Raw genomic sequence first — 27,122 nt, forward strand, 5'->3', positions numbered from 1 at the left:
AGAATAATCATGGCTATTATAAACATGTTTTGCATTTGAGTAATTTGCACATGTTAAAGATTTGATGTACCTAATAATTCATCAGCCTTTTCCACATGCAAAGCAAGAAAATGATAGCATCGGTCTGAATATCAAACACAATGATGGCAAGGCAGCATTCAATCATCCATGCTAATGGAAGAGATAGAATCATCCCCACCAATAAAAGCCAAGCTGCTGGGTATCTTTGGTTTGCTTTTCCCTTTAGTCCCCAGAAGATCTGATAAAAGGTGGAAAGATGGGAATGCCAGTTCCCTTTTTGCCTTGGGCTGGCCTCTTCCTTTGTGATGCTCAAAAGAATCTGAGGAATGCCCTTCAGAGAAAAAGAAAAAGGCGATGAGAAGGAAGAATGGAAAACAACTTAGGAAGCTTGGAGTAGGAGGATCACATGTTCACGGCCAGCTTCTGTGTCACAGGGAGACTCTAGAAGCTTAAAAAAGGAAAATAAAGGAGTAGGAATTCTGCTACATGGTAGGACACCTGCCAGCCTTGCGTGTGGTCCAGGGCTCAATCTCTACTGTAAAAACAAGATAAAATTTTAAAAAAATCAGACGGAAACCTCACCAAGAGAATAATGTATAGATACTATTAATACATCCTGTGATATCCCACTTCTATACCACCTAGAGAATTGTCAGTAGCAGGAAACATGATGACATTTATTCTGGATTAAGTCAAACAACTGGAGACTGGCCTAACCTCCATGTTATCCAGGGGCATTAACAAGGTTCAGTGAAGTGGCCAGAACTTCATGTAAACATCCCCTATTTGCAGAGTCGCTCGGTTCCTCGTGGTCCTTCCACCTCCAAGTGGTTAAAGCAATATTTCTTCCAGTGAGATGCGTGTAATTTTTCATTCTATGCTTTCAAATCAAGCTCTCGTCTTAGAAAACAGAAACAGAAAATCAACATCGTGAAGTATTATAGATTTTGCATGTCTAAATAGCTGTGATGAATTAGTCACAGTTACAATGAACTGTAGGAAAAAATCTACAGGCAATATATTGCTTTTGCAATTTTTATATTAAAGTAAAAGAAAACCCTCAAGTAATATTATATAATAAATTATTGTAACATTGGTTGGTGGTAAAAGTAATTTAAATAAGATTAATTTAACAACCTTTAAATATCAATAAGTAATAAATATCTTCATGCATGGGGGTCCACATTTCACTTTATTTAGAAATAATGAATAATGCCAGTTTCCTAATATAACCCTAATAACAGAATAGGAACCCTCTGCACTTTAATAATTTCCATTAGAAGAAATCAAGTACCTCTTCCATTTGACAGAAGCTGCATCTGGTCCGTATTAGGAAGTAACGTGCACAAGTTCCCAGCTTAGCTTTGCAAAGGAAAAACAAAAGTAGCCCAAACAAAACTTGCCAGAAAATTCTGTGACCAAATCCAGGGCCCTTGTGTTTACACTGAGGGCTTCTGAAGCTTAATGGGAAGTCACTGCCAAGACTCAGATATAGTTTGCTTTTTTGGTTAGGTTCAGGTGCCTTTGGTAATTTATGTTGTATTGTTTTCAACAATATTTAGTATTTATTTCAACACACACAATAGGAAGGATGTAAGTCTCCTAACTGGTGTGGTTGTTTCAACCCCTAAGATAACACAATCCTTGTCTTCCTTCTTCTCTCATGTCTTCCCAAAATCCTCTTTAAGGACTTAGTTTCCACTGAGACATTGTCTAAGTAAAGAACTTGTAGAGCAAGAAAAAGGAAGGTTCAAAATTGTATGTGGTATGTATTCCTACTGACTTTTAATAAAAATTTATAATAATTGCAGTGATTTTTGCATTGTGGAACATGGGGATTTTTTTTTCTTTTCATTACTTTTTTTTTGACTCAACATGTAGCTGAGACTGACCAAGAACTCACACTCTTCATTCCTTGGTTTCTTTATTGCTAGGAATATGGGTATACTCCACTATGCCTGGAAGAGTTATTTCAATTTGCAGCTGCTTATTATCCTTCTAAATATATCACGATCAAACAGATTACTTTGATTAGTGAAAGGCAACAACATATAAACCCTGAAATATTCATCTTAAGCTTAAATTCCTCTTGCCTAGAAAGAAGGAAGGAAAGGAATGCTTGTTAGGAAGGTCAGTTAGGAAGGTTGGAGCGAGGAGTTCATAAGTTCAGGGTCTGTCTTAAGAAATTCATGAAGAATACAGTCTTGCATATCTTACATAAATCACCTGCATGGAGAAAGTAGTGGGTGTTACTTGATTTAGAAACTGAGGAGCACAGAACGTAACCTGGGGGTGAATCAACGGTCTGCACTCATCAGATAGTGGGGTATCTATTCTGAGGAGGGACAAGGTGACACCAGAACTATGGAGAGCCAAACTGCACAGCTGAAACAAAACAGGTGCAGGGACCAAGTCTTGAGGAGCTGAGTGTGAGGCTGAGCCTGAAAAGAGCCTGCAAAGACAAGGAGGCATGGTTACTCGGCTCCATTTACTAAGAAGGCTGAAGTGGACTTTGAAAAATAATTTGGTTAAACAAACCAACCAACCTCAAACAAAATACAACTCCTATGGAGATATTAAGAAACAGATTGTGTTGATTTTTTTAATCTGATTTTTATATATTAGATAAATGATGTATTGTTACAGCTGTCCTCAAGGGTAGTGTACAAACACTCTGGAAGTTTGTTAGAAATGGTTCTTTATTAACAGATGTATCAATGTCTGACCCAGGGATGTATAGCAGGAATCCTCCACCTGAAAGAGATTCGGTTATCCAAGGACAAGGCTCTATGAAACAGTGGATCCCAATGGAGCAGCCGTGACTTTAACTAAGACCAGCCATTCAGCTGCATGTCGTCCCAGCCTGATTGTAGACAACTTGCAATGAGAAATGACTTAACCATGCAAACTGCCGTGTCCCTATTACAACTAAATACACCATTACAGAGAGACATAAAAACATGTTGGAAGGAGCTCAAGGAAGAATTGAAAATAACTAAGCTTTTCTGTGTTGTTTATCCAATGAATATTAAAAGTTGGAGCTGAGTGAAATAACAGTTAAAGAAAATGAAGCAAATAAATAGATTGGAAAAACTGTAATTTGGAAGTAGCATTTTATTTGTGTCTGGAGCATATGCTACATTTTTCTTTCATTAAGTTGCTGCATGCTGTTTTCTTGTATCCACTCATCCTATTAGTTCCCGATTCACAATTTGACCACTTAGTTCTGATTCTCAAATGAAAAGGAATAGGTCACTGAAGTTCATTCACCGCAGCCTGCAAATACACTGAACTAAAAATCACCAGTGAATTTTTTTGGGGGTTATCTACCAATACACTACTGTATTCACAATCTGACACTGTCTTGGGTACATGTATGTATTCTGGCCATATTACAAGTGAAAGGTGGTCAGAGTTCACCTCAAAATAAAATATTCCTAGCACATCTTAGCCATGCCAAAAATATCTGGAGCAAGCACCATGACCTAGTAATATATAAATATAAATTTTGCTTCCAAGTCCTCCACCATCTTTGTCAAATGTCAAGTTTAGAAAAGTGGTTCCCTTTAGGGAGTGTGGCAATTACACACAAAAAATAGCAAACGCCAAACAATCATTAATTTGTTAATAGATATTCCTAAGATTGACAGTCAAAACCAAAATAAGGTAGAGGATGTAGAAAAGTCCAGTAACAGTGTCTCCAAATATTCCTAAGAAAGAAGGGGCAGTGTGTTATAGATATTTTCGAACTGTTTCAACCAAGTCAAGACAACCGATGAGCCTATGGCACTGTTAGAGTCAACTGAGTATCATATAAATGGGCAGAGGATAGGTGGGAAGAGGAGATGAAAGAAGGATGTGGTAAGTGGGCATGGGGAGGGCAAAGTCGGTATAAATTCACAAATGAAAATGTGCCCAGGACCACTAAAGAGGCACAAGTTTAAGTAAACCTCCAAGAAATCTGTGCTGAAAGCTACCACCACACGGAAAAGTGACAGAACATGCAAGCTGATCAGTAGTCTCCTCCCATGGTCTTCTGATGTTGGTTATTGGATGCTGCTGGTCATGGTAGAGAAGACATACAGAGCTAAAGCATTCACTTCTAGTCTCTAAGAAATTTAAAGGTCTGGTCTGAAAGGCAGGTGCTCACAATAGCTGTAACACTGTACATCAGGATGCAAGACTATAGAAACTAGTTCCCTGAACAGAATCAAGAAAATCATACTGCAGGTCATGGTGGCAAACACATTGTAGCGGTTTGGGGGTTGAAGGCAGGAAGATCAGAGGGGAAAAAAAGACACAAGAACAAAATTAAAACACTGCTACAGCTTAGATATTATGGGTACCCCAAAGGCCCATGTGTTAAGGCTTGGCCCTCAGCCCACATCACTATGGATAGATGCTGGTGCCTTTAAGAAAGGTAGAGCCTAGTAAGAGGCATTTTGTCATTGGGCTCCTGCCCTTGAAGGACATTATAGAAACTTGATCTCCTGGACTCTCTTTTTTCATCCCCCTCACCCCACTCTGCCCTACATCAAGTAAATGGTTTTAGCATGTGTTGCCACCAAGATGTCCTGAGTCACCACAGCCCCCAAAGCAACGGAACTGAGAACAGATGGAAACCTCTAAAACGGTGAGCCGAAATCACCCTTTTCTCTTGGATTCTCTCAGGCATTTTGTTATAATAACAGAAAGCTGAAACAATTAAGTACAAATCTATATGCTGAAAAAGGAAAAAAAAGGAAATTCCAAGAGGAGAAGCTTGGTCTATGCCCTCTGTGAATGGATAAACAGAAATTATTTGCGTGTATGTGTGTGTGAACGGGAATTGTAAGCAGTAACCTACAGGGGATTAAAATGGCCAGAGAAAGGTAACAACAGATTAGACCACTCAGTAAGGTCCAAGTTTGGATATCACTTTAAAAAAAAAAAAGGAATTACATCTATGGTAATGTAAGCTATCACAAAGTTTAAAGCTGAAAAAGAGGAGAAAAAAATGAACACTGTGAGTCTTGGAGAAAAACAGGAAGATTTCAGTACTGGGGTCACCCAGTCTTTTTCTCCCCCTCTGTCCATCACCAAAAATGGTCTCTTCAAGTTCCTTTGACCAACTGCCTTCTCCCCTGGACATGAAGTTATCAACTCTGGTTATTTAAATTCCCATTTCATCTCACCTTGGGTGATCCCATTCCCCCAGAACTTTCCACTTATTTCCTCGATGTAACATGAAACCAGGCAGAAAAACCAAGGGGGTTTCATCATGAACTGCCTGCCTAGAATTCTGAATTTAGTCTCAGAAAAGAAAAAGAAATGAGGAGAAATGAGGTTACCTGTCTGCTCGCTTTACCTAACGTATTCTGACCACTCAGTTTTTTGGCTGTTGTCTGTCCTTTATATCTCTTGCTTCCTTGGCTACTGTCTTTTATTTTTCTTTCTTTCTCATAAAATTTAAAAAAAAAATTGTTACATAATTTGAAAATTAGTGACAGTCCATACATATTATGGACTAATTTTACGTTAGTCTGCACTGATCATGAATATAGAAATTATTGCTTAGAAATGCTAAAGTTACTTAAGTATAGAAGCAGTATTTATATTCGGGCTTTAATATTTATTTGACAAAATTCTCAAAGGCACAATAGGATAGTCTCCAACTAAATATTACCTGCTCTAGAGGACAAGGTCATTTCAATGTTGTCACCTCTGTTCCAGGCCTTTCACGTAGCTTTCCCCCCTTCTTCCTTCTCCATCCTTCAGCCTGTCTTCCTCCACACTCTTGCTCTCCTCCCTCCCTGTTCCTCTTGCACACACACACATCCCACATATACAATTCTTAGAATGTAGGCATTTACAACATATCTGATAGAATATACAGTCAGTTCTGCACCTCATCTCATGTACTCCTCCTAGAATGCACATACCTCTACAGCTTTGTGACACGTAGCTGTTTCAAAACACACGCACTTCACAGAACACCTTCTTGCCCCTGAACCCACATGCATATACATGTTAGCATATACACACACCTTGGCTGGATCAAGGCAGAGTAAATACCTGCCAGTCAGGCCATCCCATTTAGGGATCCTGTCTAACCCAGTGACACCTTTGCTATTTCAAGGTATATTTCAAGGTTTTGTTTGAACAAAACTCTTGGGGGCATCACTTTGGAATCATCCTTTTTTTCTACCTTTTTTCTGCATGGGAATTTCAAACATGTCCTAGTGTACAGAAAACCAGAAATGCACTCAAATGTGCTCATGGTCCAGCTACAAAACTCTGCAGCTAAAAACCATTCATTTTTTCTTTTTTAGTCCTCTGTATCTATATCTACACTGGAGAATTTTGAAACAAATTTTAGAAAAAGTGTCACTGTGTGCATAAATCTTTCATTAACCAATTCTAGAACAGAAATCCTTTTTGGAAAAAAAAAAAAACCCTTCTCCTTGCCCACTTCTAGCCCTTGTCCTCCAGTTTGCCCTAAAATCCTTTCATCTTCTAATTCCCTTGGGCCGAATTACCCTTGGCTCAGTCTCCCAGAATTGTTGTGCTGTTTGTAACCATGTAACAGCCTTGAAAAGATCGGTGCTTGCAGTCATCTTACGGTAGAGCAGGACAGAATGTGTTTTGAGAAAATGCTAAGGAAAGAAGGATGTGTCATCCCAGTAGGAAAATGTTCCAGGAGTCTGAGGAAGAGACTGTAGAAGAAACAGAAGAATAAGGACTGGTGAACTAGGAAGGGGAATTAGTTGAATCACCGAGAAGAGCTGGGTGCTGGGAGAAGAACGAAGTCACTGTGCTCTGGAAGCTAAGATGCATTTTGTCACAATTTGGGTTCTTTAAAAACAAACTAGCAAGGCAAGAACAACAACAACAAAACCCTAACACTTCCTCATAACCATTGCAAATGAAAATCTCACTTGGCTTCAAAATAAACACAAGCAATGGGACTTTTTAAAAAATAAAATTTCTTTCTAATTGAGAGGATATTTCCATTGTCTCCATAATGATGCTCCTACACAGCTCAGCCTCTCCTGAAACCAAGAAGATGGGGAGACATTTGACATGTTGGAGTAATGGCTTAAAAAGAAACATTAAAAGATGGTTTTTCTTAGTTCGTGTTTTGCTCTCATTTTTGAGAGAATTTGCGAGTGTTCTGTAATGCCTTGTATGGAGAGTTTTCTAGCTGGAGAAGAGCTTCTTTGCCTATTCCTCATCTTCCAAATACCCCTGCTTAGGATGTAGGAATCAGCAGTTACATAATACGCAGGATTCAGAGCACAGAGTCAAGGTTAGTGACTCAGAAGGATGAGTCTTCTTTGGTTAAAATGGGTTAATTCCATAGCTTTATCACGGCCTTTTGGAAGATATTACCTAAAAAAATGAAATCTGGAGGGTTTGAACATAGTGCTAGACATAGGACAATTAGAAAGTGTAATGAAAGTTTACAAAGTCATTCAATAGCTCTCAAATCAGGTCACAAGTCAAGACAATGTCAGCAAAAAGGAGAAAGGACACATTAAAACTCTAAGACTTTCCATGGTCTGTGTCACTGCAAACAGAGCTATAAAGTTAAAGGCGTGAGGGGCGGGGCAGATACAGTAGCTACCAATGAATTCCTGAAACAGAGAAGACTTGTTTCCAGCATACTGGGATGTTAACAGCATACTGCTTATTAGGACAACAGACAACTCACCACCCTACCCCTGCTTCCTGCCCTTAGAAAAGAGAGTCATAATTTGAAACTGGTCCAATCTGAAAGGAGAGCTCACAATCTTTGGTCAGTTACTACAAAGAATTTTTTGACATGATTTTGATGTTCTTAGGATCCAGTGATCTAAAAACAAACATTTTTGATTAGAGGTATACCAGATGGACAGGTATTAGAATCCAAGTGAAGGAGTGCCATGTTGCAGAGATATTTGTCTTTCCTGTGATAAAGACTGTTCAAGCTTTGGTCCTCTACATTTATTCTCAAAAGGGACAACTGCCAGTTGGGAACACTTAATTACCAAGTCACCCTGTCCCAAGCCATTCACCCTGTGGCTACACAATAAATATTAATTAAGTACCATGATGAAGAGAACCTCTTTCAGGAGTGAGACAAGCCTGCAGTTTAGCAATGCAGTACCTACCCATACACACCACAGGTAGGGAGGCAGGCAAGACGACTTTTCTAATTGAAATGACAGGGGGTCTTTAGGTAACAGAATGTAATTACCTAGGCTGGAATTTGGCCAAAGCAATGGGGTGTATGCCTCATGTTTTTAAGGAGGAGGTCATGATTGCACAAAGGCAGATCTTCAATCCACACTGACATTAAGTGACAAAACTGACCATGTGAATGTCAGGTTGTCAAGGGTAAATGATTGCCTGCTCCTATAGTGCATTACTGAGTGACCTCAGTGAGATATGCTTTGTGGGAGATCATCTTTTTAGAATAATTCATGAGAATGAGTCTGAGAAATTAAACCCTGCTGTAAGTAGAATATTTTTACTTTCTGTTTCTCCACAGTGCCAAGTTGCTTGACAATGGCAGGTATCAGTAGCTGGTCTGACACCAAGAAAAGACTTGGGGACCAGGAAGTATTGTTACTACTGTTTTGCATGTATGAGTCCTCCTCCCCTGGGAAGTTTAGGCTCCCTGGACTTCATCACTTTTGTAAGATCTTCCAACCTCATAACTCTGACTTCCCCTTAACCACAGGAAAACATGGCGACATGAGAAAGTAGTTCCATTTCTGATCTTCCTCCTCTTCAGATATAAGTGACCACCTACAATGATTAAAATGCCCAGCAATTCTAATTATGCAAATACTTTTGATAGAGTCTTTCAAATTTAAATTTTACGCTGTCCTTGTTTTGAAATCTGCAACTGATGTGCTTATGTGCTTAGTTTATTTTCCAAGTCTCTCTAGGAGTGCTGATTTAAATTGCTCCATTTCTGAAGACTATGAGGGGGGAAATCAAATCTACAGATGGCTAGCATCTGTGGCTCTACAGTGTTAACATGTACAATAATACACACTCTCTAATTGAATACAAGAATGTAACTCAATCGAGGGTCTGTGCTAACAGCATCACATGACAGTGTAAGCTCAAGCAATTAATAGACAGTAACAGTCTCTCCATTGCATCCTACCAGAAAAGGGCATTGTCTCAGAGGTTCTGCATCACAGTTTCGCTGAATTGCATCTGTTAACAAAAGAAAAGTTGATTCTCTTTGAAGATCACACTATGGCCATTAATATTTTTAAAAAAGAAGTACCACTAAAGAAAACAAGAAGACCTGTAAGAGACAAAGAGAAAGGGACTCCTCACCATTGTTCAGCTGAGTTTGGGTCTCTGTAGCATTAACTTTGTCTACCAAATTCCATCTGAACCTACAGATCCTTTCAGTGTCATTTTAAAAATCGAAGGAAACATCAGAGCAGAGAGGAGTAATACAAAGAGACAAGGCAATCTTCTGCAGCTACCAGGCATTTCTTCCCACTGCTGATAAACATATCCTTGAAGAGTTCAGAGAGCTAAATGAGGACAGGAGAATTTGTGAATATGTCGAGCAACGGGCTGAAATGAATCACGTCAAGATCACAGGGTTACTCTGGCAGTACCATTTTGTGCCCTAACTTCATTTCTAAAAGGACTCCTCCTAACTCACACTTAAAACCCATTCCAATTGATTTAGAGTGCAAAATATTCTATTTCTGTGGTAACATTTCTCTTCTGCCCTTGTGTGTGTGTGTGCGTGTGTGTGTGTGTGTGTGTGTGTGTGTGTGTTAGAAATTCTCTTTATTCTCAGTTTGTACATAGTAGAGGGAGCACAAGAAGACCTATTAATATTTTGGGAAATCTTAAAGTCAGTATAAAATTAAACCTGCCGTTCAAGGTAGAGGAAAAAAGTCTGTTTTCAATCAACGACTTAAAATTTCATGAGCTGAAAAGCATCATACTGATTATATCAAGCTAGGATAATTTTGCAAATTCGAATTTGTTTTATTCATTGTAATCGTACAAGAACTAAGCAGTTCTCGGGTTTTTTGCTTTGTTTTCAAGTTGCATCTGATGAACTAATTTAAGTGAAACTGAACAAGACAGGAATTGTACTGTGGGGTTGCTGGGTTTCTCAGAGGATCCATGTAAGAGAGGTTGCCATAAGGATCTATGGAGAGGCAGAATACTGGCACCTCTGCAGCATACTGCAGAGTTCTGCCTGACACCTTTCTTGTTATGCATTTCTTCCTCACTCTCATTATCAAAATTTCCAGAGAAAATCTGCTACAATCTGACAATCTCAGTTTGGGTCATTCATCTTATTCTTATTCTAATTATCTGTGGCTACATGGGAGGTGAGGTCATAAAACACATCTCATAACCTCCTTTTAAACTTCATTAAAAATATTATGGTGTGTGAGTGTGTGTGTGTGTATGTGTGTAAGTGTGCATGAGTGTGTAGGTGTGCATCGTGTGTATGTGTGGGTGTGCATCGCGTGTGTATAGGTGTGCATTATGTGTGTGTAGGTGTGCATCGTGTGTGTGTGTGTGTGTGTGTGTAGGTGTGCATCATGTGTATGTGTGGGTGTATGTATTGCGTGTGTGGGTGTGTGCCATGTTCTGCAGGTGGAAGTCAGAGGACATCTTTAGAATCAGTTTGCTCCTTCTGCTTCTCCACGGGTTTGGGGTGTCAAACACATCTTCAGGCTCTCAAGGCTAACATCATTACCCACTGATGCAGCTCACTGCCCCACAGCTGACTTCTCTTGTTCAACCCTGTGAATCTACAATTCTGGACTCTGCTAAAGACAGAGTTATGCTCCTAGGCTGAGGTAACACTTCAAAGCGTTTTGAGGCACAGCTTCCATTTGGCTGATGCCAATTTTACCTTGGTAGTTGTGCCAATTCTGACTCTATAGACTCCCAATTACATACAATTTAATTAAGGGAATGGATTGCAATACTTGATGCCTTTAAAGGAAAGCAGTAAGATGCCTTACTTGGTACAGAGAAGCCCAAGTTGGCCTTCGCTTACAGAACTGATGGCAGCATTGAGAAATAATTCTCAAGGCCATCCCAAGAGCTGTGTGGGGTGTTCTTTTTAAATGGCTACAGTCAAATAGCTCATATTACAAAGCTCCACCATTAGAAAGATTGTATATCATCTAAATAAATTCATTTGCCTTTGTGGACTGAAAATGTCGTCCAGGTGTAGTTCATAAATTTTAGAGGCTGTATATTAAAATTATTATAATAGTATAAATGAAATCTTTAAAAATACGCATTATTGCATTTGGTTAAATATATTCAGTTTGTCTTATCCTGGTGTTTTTATCTTGGGTCATCTGTGCAGTCCAACTTGAAGTCTTGCTCATAACAGACTAAGGTAGATGGAAAAATGGCATAATTAGATTTTTAACAAGAATCTTCTATTTTCCTAACAAAGAACAGAGAGAGCACATTTACAATTATTTCTTTAAACTTTTACTTCATTGAAAATCACAGTTCCCTTCATATATCGGCTTCAAATACATTTGTTTTATACATTCTCCTATATAGAACTCTCATACCCCAACCCCCAATGTCTCTGTCTGTACTGGGTACTTAGGAAGAGTATTTATTCAACAAATGAAGGAGTAAATGAAGAATTACAGCATTCAAAAGCTGGCAAGCAGGAGCCTTGAAAGAGTTCTCAGTTTTCCTGGGTTATTAAAAAAAAAAAGGTCCATCTTATTAGATCCCTGTTGAAAATGATATAGCCATTTCCTCATTATCTAATGAAAACAATTCTATGTTCTAAGCCTAGAAAAATGTAAACTTTTCAAATTTCTGATTAAGTATTTTTTTTTAAAAAAATATATACCTCCTGCAGGAGGTATACTTTCTTACCTAGAGCACTATCATAACCCTTGTCTACTGGAAACAGCTGCTGGGCTCCCATCTTATTTCCCATCTGATGGTACTCTCTTGCGTTTCCAGAGATAATTATGATGACTCATACTCATTAAGTACCAGTTGGGTGAATCAACTAATGGATGAATCATTCAATTCTACCCATCTTTCAATAATAAATCCTAATATCATTTTTCCATGAGAGTCACCCTAATTATTTCATGTAGACATCATCTCTCCTCCCTTTGAACTTTTATTCATCACCAAAGTAACATATAATGTCATTCCTCCTGAAGATGGGTTCTGTCATTCTGTTAGCAGGTAGGTCTTAGCTCACTCTCTATACCCATGTGTTACATTGTTTGTTGACATTCCTTCCCATTTTGACACCACAGTAACACTATATCAAGACCAATTCTGTTCTGTTTTATATGCACACATGCAAACGTATAGATTCCTACAGGACCCCAAGCATGCATTATTTATTCCTTTGTTTTACAGATATGTATGCTCAGTAATTTTTTCACTGGTAAAATTCCTAAAAACTAAGGTATCAAGTAATTCATCCTTGTTCTTTCATATTTCAGTATTTTTATTCATTACACCCCTAGGCACATACAAACAATATTTTTTTTTCAATCTGGGATTTGAACTTAGGGCATTACACATTAGGCAAGTGTCTTACCCCTAAGAGGTCTGTATTCCTTGTTCTCATCTCTTTCAATACTAACAGTACGAGTAATCACTTACTGAGTGCTTACTAGACACCAGAAATTGCTAAAGGTATTTCAAGTTCTATTTTATTTGATACTTAAAAGAATTCTAAGGGATATATTATGATTCCTTTCATTTTCATATGAATAAATGAACACTTAAGAAAAGTTAAGTCATGTGTCCAAGACCACAATAAGCTAATTAAATGATCAGGGTCAAACGGAGGCATTTTGGATTTCATTCTACAGCATTTTCAATTGTAACATTAAAAGTATTTCAGGTGATAACCTACTGAATGTGAAACCACCACAGACAAAAGAATCATTCACAAATGAGTAATATGGAATCCCATCAAGGGAAGGACTCACCACCCTCCACACAGAACCTATGCTCAGTCCAGCTACTAAGAGTACTTCTCCTGTGACTTCTTGGTTCAGATCCTGCTCTTCCTCCATTGGAAACTCCTAGGAAGGAGGAGCTGACTGTCCAGCTGCAGGAGTCTTCCAAGTAGTTTCGAAAACTGAGTATTGGATAAGTCAAACAACTGGCCTTCCAGAACATTCTACTGAAACATCAATTTCTGTTCCATGAGGGGTTATAAAGGAAACCCCATCTCAGTGATAGCCAGCACCAGATTCCAACTGAGAATATTCTTATATAGGTTAAACATCCCCAGGTTTCTTTCCTACTCTCTTTTTTGTTAAATAATAACTTTGTATGATACCCAAGATAGCATATCGAACATAAAAAAACCTTTATGCAAAGTTTTAAGAACATTCAAATAAATGTTATAAGATTATGAGTCTAAATATAAAATATAACTAATGATTTGTTCACAACCTCTCTAATTGCAATATATATTATTTAATGGATGCTAATATCCATTGATTCTTGCTTGGAGCAAAGCTGTGCTCAGATTATTGCATGCATTATCTTAATGCATGCTTGCCAGATATCATGGCACAGGCTCCATTGTTAGTGATTTTAGAAATTTTACTTTATGGATTATGAAACCAAGTCTCAATAATGTTCTACATTCCTCAAGGACATTCCAATTGTAAACAAGAGTAATAATGATAATGATAATAATAATTATAGTTTCTCTTAATCTTATGCCTAGGTTCTCAACCATTCATTACCTTACAGAATCTCACAAATACAGAATCAACTCTACAAAATGGACAATTGATTAAATATAGAATGCATTTCAAGGATTTGTGTAACTTTGCAATGATTGAAATGTTTCCCACTTATCTTAGCTTCTCTCTTGCTGCACTGAAAGCAATAAATTTTATGCTGAAAAAAAATCCCAACTTTAACCTTTAAAATACTAATAATGTAATAGACACAAAACTGGAAAAATGTGCTCCTTTCTCTCGATTTCTTTTTTTATTTACATCTTTTCAATCTAGGTTTATTCTGCTTTGTTAAGGCAGCAATTACTGTAGCTAGAATTACCATGGCTATTATATGATACCCAATGATCCCAAGCATTGTATTCATTCTCTTGATGTCTTTTGACCCATGGTATTTTTTTTTTTTTTGATCAGGTAGTTGGTGGTGTGTGGGTGGGCAAGGGAGGGAAGAGATGAGCATACAGGTGAATGGCTGTACACATTTAATTGGGACTTTTAATAGAACACTTTGTGGACTGTTCAAACAAGAGAGTGAAGAACTAGGTATCCTTGACAACAGTGTAGGTATATCACGAAACAAAAGAAAGACCAGAAGATTCACAGTGGGAGATCTAAGAAGTAGATCATTGGGATAACAGCTAACAGCCCTTTGGTGAAAGCCTCAAAACGTGAAATGTGTTCATGAAATGTACCATTGCCGCTGGATCATTAGAGCAGTTGAACAGAAGACATTAATGATTGGCACAGAGGCTGAGGCACACTATAAAAAACTGAATTTGAGTGTTATATTTTCTTTGTGGCTGGAAGTAATTATTAGAAGCACCACCACTACAGATGGATCAGTGAATAAGGATAAGAGCCAGCTCTTTGTACCAATTAACTGTGTATCATTGACTTGAATTCTCCATGGATAAAACAGGGTTAATTATTTTTGCTTTATTTATCTCACAAGTAATTGGGAATGAGTCTCATGACAGTTGTAAGATACCATATGGCTTCCTGTAACATTAAAACAGATTTCTTAGCCATTGCAAGCTAATATAACAATAGATATTTACTGTTTGCCTCCATGGTATTTCTACCTCACTCCATTAGCAGCTAAGAACTTCTAGAGATGCACATTCACCAAGTCTTATGCATGAGATTTCCTCTTTCTTTTTGTATGTAAACCTCCCCTGGCTGAGACCAATAAGCACGGCTTCTTCCTTGGATCATTGACTGACCAATGAGATGGATAGTGAGCTCTCCATCATCATCTTGCATGTCCTGACAATTGAACTCAATGTGTAGACTTGAGAAAGGGAGAGATACCAAGCCCTGAGGACAACATCAGGTTCCTGAGGCTAGCTACCGTATGCTTACATGATTCATTTCCATCTCAAAATTTATTATCATTTGCATTTGCAAGCTGAGTTAGAATTTTGTCATTTGCAATAGAGATACTTAACTAATTAATCAGGAAATAACTTGCATTTAATTAATCTTGGTTAAATGCTATGCTTGTTAGATGTTATACATCAATGTTGTTCAAATATTTATGGAGATACAACACTTTTGTCATATGCCATCTACTAATTTTGGGAGAATTATCAATAATATGACAGACATTTTAAGATATGGGCATACATGATTGCTCATTTCAATAGATCTCAGTCTACCATATTTAAAACAGGCGATATTAATTCATCAACTTTCACACTATACATTAAAATCCTGGCAAATGACATACAAGCATCTCTCAGCAGAGACAACCTATAGATGACAAATGGTACACAAGAGACTTAACTGGGCACAAACAGTAAATCCAGCTGCTTTTAGATGCAGTTAGTTCACAGACAGAATGACGTCAGTCTCTTAGTTTTGATGAATGTAGGAAGATTATAAGCTGGGGTTAAGGAGCAGTAGTAGGATGCCTGCCTAGCATGCATGAGGCCCTGGGTTTGATCCCACTGTTGCAGAGAACATCAGGGAAGGCTAAATACTGTCTTTGTAGCCTTAATAAATCTAAGGTTATTTCAAAGAACATAGTTTATTTGAAAAATATTATTATGTACATTGTGTGTATCAAGTTGGCAAGAGTTTTAACAACCATGTAAAATGTGCCTCGGTGTGCTGGTAAAGGGGTATTCTTATAACTATATCAGTAGGAAAAATGAATGGCAAAGTTCTAGATGGTTAGCTGATAATTTTTTTTAGTCTAAATATGTGAAATTTGTACATTCTTGAGTCCCAAATTAACTCTTACAGCAAAAGAGAACTAAGAATGTAATTTGAGGGCTATGTAAGGATTGTCTTAAGTGGATAGCTATGTAGTTATTAATCTTCATATCACCTAATTTTTATCCTAGGTTCATATCCAGCAATAAATAGCTTGTTAACAAATGATGTCACAGTCATACAATTAGAATGGAATTCTACTGAGCCGGAAGCAGCTGTGCTAGAGTAGGCAAAGGTACCTGACAAAAATGTGGACTTTCTTGGATATCATATAAATATAATATAAATAGAAAATTTACACAGAAAACCGATAAAACAGTGAATACATTACCAACTATATTTATTCATTTATTTTAAAATATATGTTAACCACTTCTGTTGAGCACCAGGGCTATAGATCACAGTGAACAATATACATAAATGCCTGCCTTAACATAACATATAGTTAAGAAGTATAAACAAGCTAATTGTGTAGTGTGTTTGAAGAACACGCCACAGAGCAAAATGAAGCTGGACACAGACAGTGTGGAAATGCTAGAGTTCAGTGTTGTGATTTTGACCTGTTTAAAAAGGTCTCTGTGAGCAATGTAACGATTGATCAAAAGGCCTGAAGACATGGGAAAGGAGTCTCATAGCTTTCTGGGGGAAAAGTCATCTAAAAATAGAGAATAGGAGGTAAAAACAGGAGTGGAGGTGAGAGCTGCCTAGACACTCCTAGGGCCAGCAAGGACACAGGCCCACTAGAACACTGTAGGAGAGAAGGAGAAGAACAGTTCAATGGTGATAGATTGCACAGGTCACTGGAGGGATTTAGACCTTTACTTTGAGTGGGACGGAGAGCAATTGAAGAGATTTGAAATGAAGGCTGACAGGGTTTGATTTATCTTTGCAAAGGATCATTCTGGCTGCCATTTTTGAGAACAGAGATTACAGGGGTCAAGGGTCAAAATACGACAACCTCTTGGGAGGGCTGATAAAGGCTTATGTGTGATCCGGAGAAGCAAGGACAGGGGTGTAGACTGGCAAAGAGTGGGGCACATAGTCAGCAGTGGTTAAACGTCTCCAATATTTCTAAAATATATTAACTGTGAGAACTGGATATGGACTGATGGCTTGAGGGCAAGCCATGAATCAGGAAGGACTCTAAAGATTTTGACCTGAAAAAACAAAAGGGTGAAGTTATTCTTAACTCGAATGGAGAAGGCTATAGCGAGGGCCATTTGGGAGGTAAAACCAAGAATTCAATTTTGGACATGTCAACTTTGGGATATTGATTATCCTTCAAGAGAACATATTGAGTGAGCGGTTGAATATTTAAGTCTGAAGTTCAGGGGCAATCACATGTGAAGGTGGGTCTCATAAAAGTAGATGTAGAGGACTGGGGTGAGGTCACCTGGGGAAAGGGATTTTTCACAGTGCAGGGAAAGTTGCCAACAAACGAGGCACAGTTAACATGAAGATGTCAAAGGGAAGAACATGGAATAAGATCAGAAAACGAGCAAACAGTGTGAGTAAGTCAGGACCAACACCACCCTGGAAGCTGAGAGAGGGCAACACTTATTCCAAGGGGGAGGAAGTGATGTACTTGGACATGTTACTTACGAGTCCTGTAAAAGGAGACAGTAGGGACAACCAGGTTGAGCAACAGAGGTCATTAACAGCTTTGAAAAGTCGGTTTGAGTGCAATGACATGTTCTGAGATTTGTCTGCAGTGTGTTTTGAGACAGTAACATAGAAGACAGTGGGCTGAGATTAAAATGTGCCGGCAGTGGTCCCAGAATGGAAAGGAGAGAATCAGGGCCATGGCTAGAGAGCAGAATCAGAATCGGGCTTTAAAGTATCTAAGACGGTAGTATAATTATTTCACTATTAATATTTAAGAAAGAGGGAGGCATTTATGATGAAGGAGAAAATAGAATTCCTGGAGTGGACATTAAAGCAGGAGTTAAACATTACCCAATCTAACTTGGAATTCATATCCACCATGAGGACTCTGCCTGCCTATTCAGAGACCATCTGGGGATTCTGCGGGGTTTCAGGTAACCTAATTCGGAGAATATTTCACAATATTTTACCTTTTACCAGCAGAAAATATTAGGTTAACAATTCATAAGAAAGCAAGCAACATTTGTTTAAATTTTGCATAATATGCTGTCACAAAAATATGCAGTGAAAAGGTTCTGAGGACACACTAACCGCATAAAGGAGGGAGCAGTATTCCTGAGTTTTCAGGGTAACGTGAATTAAGATGACCCTGCCCTACGCTAGCATTTTACATCTAACACAGACTTGCTTGGTAGTGAGCCTGCTAGATGATTTAATAGAATTATTTTCATTTTTTTATTGAAAGAAAAAAAAATGCCCAAATAGGTGTTAAACCTTATTTGCATGCACAGGGCTCAAAAATACACATATATGTATATCAAATGTATTCTCATCATTATATATATATATATATACATACATATACACACACACATATATATATATATCAATATTAACATGTACATAAACAGTCTCCATATAGATATACCAAGATTATATACCTATACAGGCAGGCATATGAGTGCATACTTGGGTATAAAACATTTGAGTTGTTCTATTTCTGAAGCTGAAATTCTTTTGTTTCTTCAAGGACTTCCTCTTCATATAGATAATTTTTCTTATGGCTGTGCAAACTTAGATACCATCTGGATAAATTAAATTTGTACAGAGAACTCCTGAAGTGACAAAAATCCTAGGTCCCAAAGCAAAAGTAACCGGGAGTAGGCTAGCTTGTGGCCTGTGTCCTCCAAGATATATTCTCCACAGCTGACCTTTTCAACACCTCTGTGGGATGAGATGCCACAAGTGACTTCATTCAAAGTTTTATGAAACTGCCATGTTTTCCTTCACTGAGATACAATTCTCTTCCTATTTAGGAATGCACAGATGGATATTTTTCTGAACATTTACACATAAATCTTAATCTTGTTCATAGATCTGTGGGTTCAGATTGACACACTTGCCATTTTGAGTTATAACCATCACAACTGCCACACAATAACCCTCCTCTGTTTTTCTCAGCATAGTTTCCTATAAACTCGAAATAGACTAAATCACGAGAAGGGTATGTAGAGATGGATGGCCAGATCCTAGCACCAGGGATATGCCTGTCTGGTATCAGGCTAAGATAAACCTGGTACGTTCAAGCTCAGAGTCACTTTTGCTTAATTCTTTCTGCTCAATTTGGGGGCACCCATCTGGTCTTCCTGCCATTATATACTACACTTGCTTCAGTAAATTTTTCAATCCATGACATCATATGTACCATGATTCTGTGCCACTTTTTTTCTCTTCAGGATCAGACTGTATGTTGAGATCCTCCCAGGCAGGCATAGGGTTGCTCTAGAAAAGATGTGAACTACAATTGAGTACTTTTCCTAGCTAAGGCAAAGTGCATACATGATGGGGCTGCTATCACAATTTATACAGGCTCCTCAGCTAAGTGACACTTAGTTATTAATCTCTAGTGACAAAAATCAGTGAATTGCATTTGTCCCTCTAGCAATGTATTCTTTTGGCATATACCCATACATCAGAACTAAGGAATAGTAAAATATAGTATTATATTAGACTATATGCTTCCCGAGGGCAGGAAAACATCCCTGTGAATTTATCTTTGTGTCCAACATGCGCACAACTTCTGGATCATGAGAGATGCTCTCTATATGCTTCTGTTTATTCAATCCATGAGTAAAATTATACTTCTATCACATAATACTATGCTCTTTATAAATTCATTCTGAAAATATCTGATCCAATTTCTCCCTCAGAAATTTGGAGAGCACCTTACACACACACACACACACATATATATATATATATATACATACATACATACATTTCGTATATATGAGTGTACACAGATGACAGGGTCCCTACGCATTCTGTGAATGTATGTACAACGTTTTAAAGTGTTAGTCTCCATCAAGAGAGATCATCTTCGTGCGTCAGAACTCATCTCTATGTAGCCATATCCAAACCAGTCCTAAGGTTCCTAGTCTGTGCGGTGTTCACCCCACTTTGCTCTTCTCTACCCCGACTCTTGTTAGAGTGTTAGGCATTCAGTGTCCTGGTGACACAGATCCTCACAGGCCCTGCTGCTTTGTTCCTCAGTGCACCACACTCTGGCAGTGACAAAAGCCACTTCCCAGGGAGCTGTGAGATAGTCTCTCAGTAGCAGAGGTCTATTTCCCTGCCCCCCTCCTGCCCCAAATTCCAGACTCATGACACAGAAGCACAGTTAGAGATGAAAAATACGCTTCATTATCTTGGTAGCACAGAGAAAAATGTTATGGCTTTATTTAGCAGTTGCTTTTATGCTTTTAAAACCATGTTAATTTCATTTTTTATGTAATTGTGCATTAAATCATCTCAGACAATCGTGTGATTTGGAAATAAAAATCCAACAAAATAAGTAAAAGCTATAATGTGCCTTTTTTTTCCTCACTGCTTTTTTGTAGTCTGTTTTTATGTTTCTCAGGCATTAGTGTCTCTGCTACTTCCTGGGAAGATTAATCTGGGCCTCACGGAGCCTCTTTTGGCTTCTCAGTCTTCAGTTCTTCCTGTGCTCTGAGCTTTTCTCCGTGGTTTCTGCAGCAACTACTTGTGAGTTACCAGCCCCAACAGCATCAGGGCTTCTAAAGCCTCCTAATCCGCTAGTCTCCTCTCTAATAGGGCCACCAGCTGGATGAGGACCTCAGCCCTGGGGGAGCTATTGAAAGAGAGCTTCACAGAGAAAACTTGTGAGTCCCGGGTTATAGCATCCTTCTTTTCTCATAAACTTAGGAGTGTTTACTAGAATGCATGCAGTGCCGTGTATGCAATAACATTCAGCATATCAGGGCAACTAAGCTTTCTTCTTGTTTAAAGAAAAGCTGGGCCATTTGATACATTGTCCTTCATCCCTCCCATCTTAAGCACTTTATAAGGGATGAGACTTCTGATGTATAATGATGAAGCTTTTGGAACTCTCGAGTGGGTCCTTTTTGATAAGAGCTTACTCCAGTCTAATTTTACACACATTAGGCGACTCCCTGAGCAGATACGAACAATCTTTCTCTCTCCTCCTCTCTGTGTGTGTCATGTTCAGTGTAAACAATTGCTATAAGGTATTTTACTTCCTGTAAAGGAATGTGTACTGCTTTACCAGGGCTACTACTGTATTCACACACGTAAACTACAGCACTAACTGTTTATGCTCTAAAGAACAGAATCCCAAAGTCAGGCCTGTGGTTGGGTTGCTTCCCCATGTTTCTTCACAGCTTCTTCCCTCTGTGTATATCCTTGTGCCTCAGTTCCCTCCCTCCCTCCTTCCCTCCCTTTCCCTTTTCTTTCCTTCCCTCCTTTCTTTCTTGAGATAGCATTTCACTGTGTAGCTCTGGCTGGTCTGGAACTCACAGAGATCTGCCTCTTTCTTACCAATGCTGGGACTGAAGATGTATACCACTATACTTGGCTCAATATGCACTCCTTTTTTTTTTTTTAAAGGACATCAGATCTACCCTAGTTCTTTGTCTTTATTAACTTTGTGAAGACTGCCCTAGAATGCCACATTCCTGGAGAACAAGGGTGAAAACTTCAATGCAGAACTTAAGATTTAATTACACAATTCAACTCAGAAGAGAATATTTTGTCTTTCTGTTGCAACGTAAAAATAGACTTCTTTCCAAACACTAACATTCTACAAAATCACCAATCATTAACTTCTTCTCTGTGTTACAATGTTTTTTTTTATGATGAACCCATGAGTGTATATTAATGAGCAAATCACTCTTAGTTCAGTTGTAGGATAATTCTCAAGACGGATATATGTATATGTACGTACATGTTCACTAATGTATACAACAGCTGAAGTATGTATATACAACCAGCAGTGAAATTAGCTCCTGCTTGGGGACACTATGAAATGTCAATTACACTGCCAAACTTTCCAGCCTGGTACTGTAGCTTGCCACCTTAGGGAGCTTTCGCATTCAATTTATTGTTAAATAAAATAGCCAACTTGGCAGCAGAGTTAGATTAACAAGTTATAATGGGTGCTTTTTTTTCTTTAGAAAAGGAAGGTGTGCTAATATTCTTAAGAAATAAATTTGAGGGAGATTACAGATTGTGAGAAAGGTCATTTGTCTGTAACCATTTTAAGTGGAGCATGCAAAAAAGAATGAACTCAGTCAGTTTGTCTGAATTCAACAGAAGCATAAAGGAATTAGAGGAAAACCTAATAGTGCTTTGTTTAAACATTTCTTTTGTTAACATTTACTGTTTCAATAGGAGGCACTAAAGGAAGAATTTGAAAGTAGCCATGGAATTGAGTTTGTGCTGTTGACCTCAAACTTACACACACACACACACACACACATTCGAGAGCCTCTTAGTTTAATCAGCTTGACTGCAAAGGGCATTTGTCTCACACAGCTGAGACTCTCCTATGCACAGGGAGGCTAGGGGAGTTTTCCAAATGCACCAAGAATAAGAAGACCTCTCTTATCTAGTCATGGGTTTACTACTGGAGTTCGTAATAGTGCGTTGTTTGCCGACTCTTCAGGGACTGAGTTAAAGTGTTTTATGTGTAGCATCTAATTTAATCCTCACAACAATTGAATCTAGTAGGTGACTGAGCTGCTCTGTGACAGGTGCAGAATAGGAGACAGCTACAGAATAGGGGGCAGGTTGAGGTCATTAATACCCTAAACGGCACAGCTGCAGATTCTCAAAGTTTGACTTTGTGGAAAGTGAAAGAGGCTGAATTTAAGGTAGCAGAAGATTTTTTTTCTTTTCAAAGCTGTACATATTCTTCAGGGGGCCTATTCCTCCTTCTGATTTGGAGAAAAGGGCTGACGCTAACATCCTTTGAGCTCTCGTATCTGACACTGAACTTACCCAAGCACTCCACAGATATGAGCACACTTAATTGAACAGTTCCTCTATGGGACGGTTCTATGGTTAATTCTAACTTTTGGAAGGTTGAATGCCTGGTAGAAGTCATGCAATTAGAATTGGAGCCTCCAGGCTTGCTCCAACTTTTGCAAGATAAAGCAACCTCCATTTCATCAGTGAATTAATGTACTTAGAAATCATGTTTATAAAAATTAGGTTGGGCTACCCAAAACTTTTCAGTTGGCTAGCATAGTAAATGAATGATTTAATGCGTTTTATTCATGACTTAGGTGATGCATCATTTAAAGGATATCTAGGTAAAAAAGAAAATTCACTGACACTGAGCAAATAAACCATGTGTCAGAAGGTTTTTATGATATTAACTCAGGGCAATATAAGTAAAACCCAAAATATATTGACAGAGTTAACAAAGGGAGGCTCAGGTTATGGCTTGCCTAAACAAATGTCTATCATTCACCCATAAACAGAATGGTAATAGGGGCCCAAGAGATGCCTAAGTGATTAAGAACACTTGCTGCTCTTGCAGAGGTCAAAGGTTCGATTCCTAGCACCCATGTGGTGGCTCACAACTATCTGTAACTCCAACTCTAGAGGATCTAACACCCTCTTCTGCTCCCTTTTGGGGACCAACACGCACATGGTGCACATACATCCATGTAAGCAAACACTCATGAAATAAATGAAATATTAACAAATAAATCTTTGAAAAATTGTTAAGATGGATTGTTGAATAACATGAAAAACTACTCAAAGTTTTACATGATGGTGAATATTATAAGGTTTTCAATGTATAGAAGAACTTGAGAGGCATCTAGACATTTTTATATTGTTGCAGCAGCAGACATTGTTTTTATCTAGGTTTTAAAATGTTGATTGAGTTTATTTTTTGTCTCAGAGCACTGAAAACACACACACACACACATCAAAATTTTGTATTAGTAGCACATTTGTGTAATCAGAGAAAATCTTGCTTTCAAAAGACAACTCCACTGAATTGAAACATTTCCCACAATGAAATAATTACCTTGGGATTTGTGTGCATGCAATAATCTAGCAGAGTGGATGGAATTCCTTCTCTGTACAGGCCCACATCACGACTACCTTAGACCTTGCCAACTAAGTGACAGAATGAAGGGTATGCAGTAGATATTTTATAACAACAAAACAAGCTACACATTTAGGAAATTTGAAACATAATACTAATAACTGAGTATAAACCTTTTGCAACACGTTTACTAGTAAAAATGCTGGAATTCTTTGTGGATGTGTGTGCCAACTTTGTACTTTGGGTTCAAAGTGAGAGGTCCCTGTTGTGAGAACATATTGAAACTGTCCACCTATGAATATTGATGTACCATGCACTTTTTCTTCTGCTATCTCTGGAGATGGCTTTTCATGCACAGGGGACACATGCGGTAACTGAGGTGCCACCCTTGCATCGCTGCAGTTAGTGGGCACTAGCAGTGAGAGACACCTACAGTAGGGTCTCAGTTGCAATTGTAGACTATGATTCTGTAACATGAAAGCCACCCCAGACAGCATGCACATTAGTGGCATGGCTCTGTGTCAACAAAGATTTGTCCAAGGAACATGAAACTGTGAATTTCAAACATTTTTCAGATATCCAAATTATTATCCCACTTTTGATGTTTTGTTCACTTAAAAGCATAGCTTATTATGGGGCAGTTACAATAGTATTCTTACTTAATTTTTTGGTTTATTAATTTTTTTATTTTATGTGTATGAGTGCTTTGCCTGCATGTTTATATATGTACCACATGAGTGGCTGGTGGCCAGAGAGGCCAGAAAGGTTGCCAGATCCACTGGAACTGTAATTATGGATGGTGTTGAGCCACCATGTGAGTGCTGGGAATGTAACCCAGGTGCTCTACAAGAGCAACAAGTGACCTTAACCACTGAGGCATTGCTCCCAGAGAATCAGTTTTCATTAAGGGTGTGGCTCCTGAGTAGGTCTACATACTATACTCCAGTGGATGGTGCCTGAATATATGGATAGCACAAATTAGAGTTGATGGGCTGTTAGATAAAACAAAGGTCATGAAGCTGGGAAGGAGTAGAGAGGTTGAGGTGAATATAATCAAAAATACATTGTATGAAATTTGCAAAGAATTATGAAAATATTTTTAAAATCTAGTTGTTTAAAATACTTCAAAATAAAATCTTTTAAACAGGGGGCATTATTTATTTAATCCCAAGGTGTTAGCCCTAAATATGCACATACAAGTAATGAACTCAGTGGTGTGTGTGTGTGTGTGTGTGTGTGTGTGTGTGTGTGTGTGTGTGTGTGTGTTGTGGGGGCCCACAGAGACCCCAGCTTATGGCTTGTTTTCATCTTGACTCAAGGTCAGAGAGTCCGAGCTTGTTTCTCCCCTGCAAGGCTGCATAGGATGTTTAGGCCAAAGGTGTGGTTACCAGGTGTCTTATACTTCAAGGCCTATTGACAGGATACTTTGTTGTAATGCCTGGTCATCAGATGTCTTGAGTACTAAGGAGATGTTTACACTTGACTGTACTTTGTACCTTGAACTTTGATGTCCTTTTGCCCCCTTTGCTTTGGGTATATAAAGGCTGTAAGCAATAAAACTCGTGTCTGCAGTGCTGACCCAGAACCCTCCCGAAGCTATCCTGTGTCTCTGTCTTTTTCTTCATATATGACTATATTTCATAGCTATCATTTCCCAATTCCACACTCCCCCCTTCAGGACCATTCAACAGGTCGAGAAGGACTCGATAATGTGTGTATATTAGTGTATATCGATATAATTATAAAAGATATGGTCATGAATTGGAGGAGGCACAGAGGAGGTTGAGGGAAGAGAGGGAGAATAAAAGTCTTGAAAAACAATATAAATGTAACGAAGTCTCAAAAATGAAAAATATCAATAAAAATATTTTTAAACAATGGTAGCCTCATTTTGAATTAATTCAATACAATAGATAACAGGACTTTAATTTAGCCCCCCATATAGAAGTAGGCATACATCTCCTATAAACTTCATATAGCAATAATCTGATAACATTGAATACTCATATACCTTTTTTCAGAAAGTTAAAATATAAATTTTTATGCAAAATAATATATCTCATTTCTCTATGACTGATTAAAGACTCTACCCAACTAGACACTGAAAAATACTTAAGAAGCATTCCAAAAAAAATGTTTTATAGGATCAAAGAAAAAAAAAAGCAAATTTTGCTGCCAAAATCTATTACATCTTTCAGACCTGTGAATATTTCCTATAAAGATTCCAGGTTTTGTTGGGTATTATACTAAACACATCCATTACAATGCCTTTTTAAGAAATAGCATCATGTGTTCAGAATCTTACAAAGAAAAGCATGAAGCTGTTCCAGTTGTATATTCCTATCTTGTGTTTATGCTGTCTTATTCTCCATGAAATATTTTTTTTGACCTTAGAAAGAAAACCAAACACATTCTAGAGGTTTAGGCAGAGTTGTAAGCAAGAAAATGCAGATGGGCTCACAGAAGCTGTGAGAAGCAGAGACTCCTTTCACATCAGGCTCAGGACTTTCGCCACATTCTTGAAGCCATGTCCCTCCCCAAAGGAGGATTCTGATTCTTGCCTATTTGAATCTTTGCCCTGTTGAGTAGGAACATGGGTCACTTGATTCAGTACTGTGATCTAGTCCACTGTGAGTTCGTACTGTATCTAGTCTATTCAAACAATCTAAATCACAGTGAACTAGGTTTCTGTTAACTAGATAACTGTGATTCTAGTTCACTGGGTTTTCTATTAAAAGATGGAATCCCAGGCCTGCAATATCTTTACAAGCATGAATGTAGACAACTAGGAATTCAGAAACCACTCCACAGCCACTGTTCCAAAAGCAGAACATTCTAGATCTTCTTCCATAAAGATTTACATGCGTAGTTCTTCTGTTTACCTCTTTATGGGATATAAATTTCTTCAACAAAAGTAAAATAGTTTGAGAATAAATTTTGTACCTGATACAGATATTTGTCTTTGAAGCCATGGAAACATCTTTGTACTAAACTGTTAGAATGGACTATTTCTTTAGTTCATACCTCCTGTCCTGGGAACTATGTATATTTCTTTAGTTCACTCACTGCAACGAATGTTCCAACAATCTGTATGGTCCAGGATTCCATTATGAGGAAAGGGACTTATAATTGTGATCTCATTAGGGTCACAATGAAGAAATTCA

At 38.2% G+C, this 27,122-nt stretch overlaps 1 protein-coding gene and 1 long non-coding RNA gene across 7 annotated transcripts in view; both read right to left on the reverse strand.

Moving 5' to 3' along the window:
* Tenm2 (teneurin transmembrane protein 2) overlaps nt 1-27,122 on the reverse strand; it is a 942,842-nt gene that overhangs the window by 745,971 nt on the left and 169,749 nt on the right. The gene's annotated exons all lie outside the window — the stretch shown is intronic.
* LOC131916812 (uncharacterized) lies at nt 722-27,014 on the reverse strand. Its single transcript, XR_009380602.1, has 3 exons — nt 26,902-27,014; nt 19,282-19,358; nt 722-921 (listed from the first exon to the last, which is right to left on the reverse strand). It is a non-coding gene; the product is annotated as an uncharacterized LOC131916812 (long non-coding RNA).

The sequence above is a fragment of the Peromyscus eremicus genome, chromosome 8a (genome assembly GCF_949786415.1).
Source record: "Peromyscus eremicus chromosome 8a, PerEre_H2_v1, whole genome shotgun sequence".
Taxonomy (NCBI): Eukaryota; Metazoa; Chordata; class Mammalia; order Rodentia; family Cricetidae; genus Peromyscus; species Peromyscus eremicus.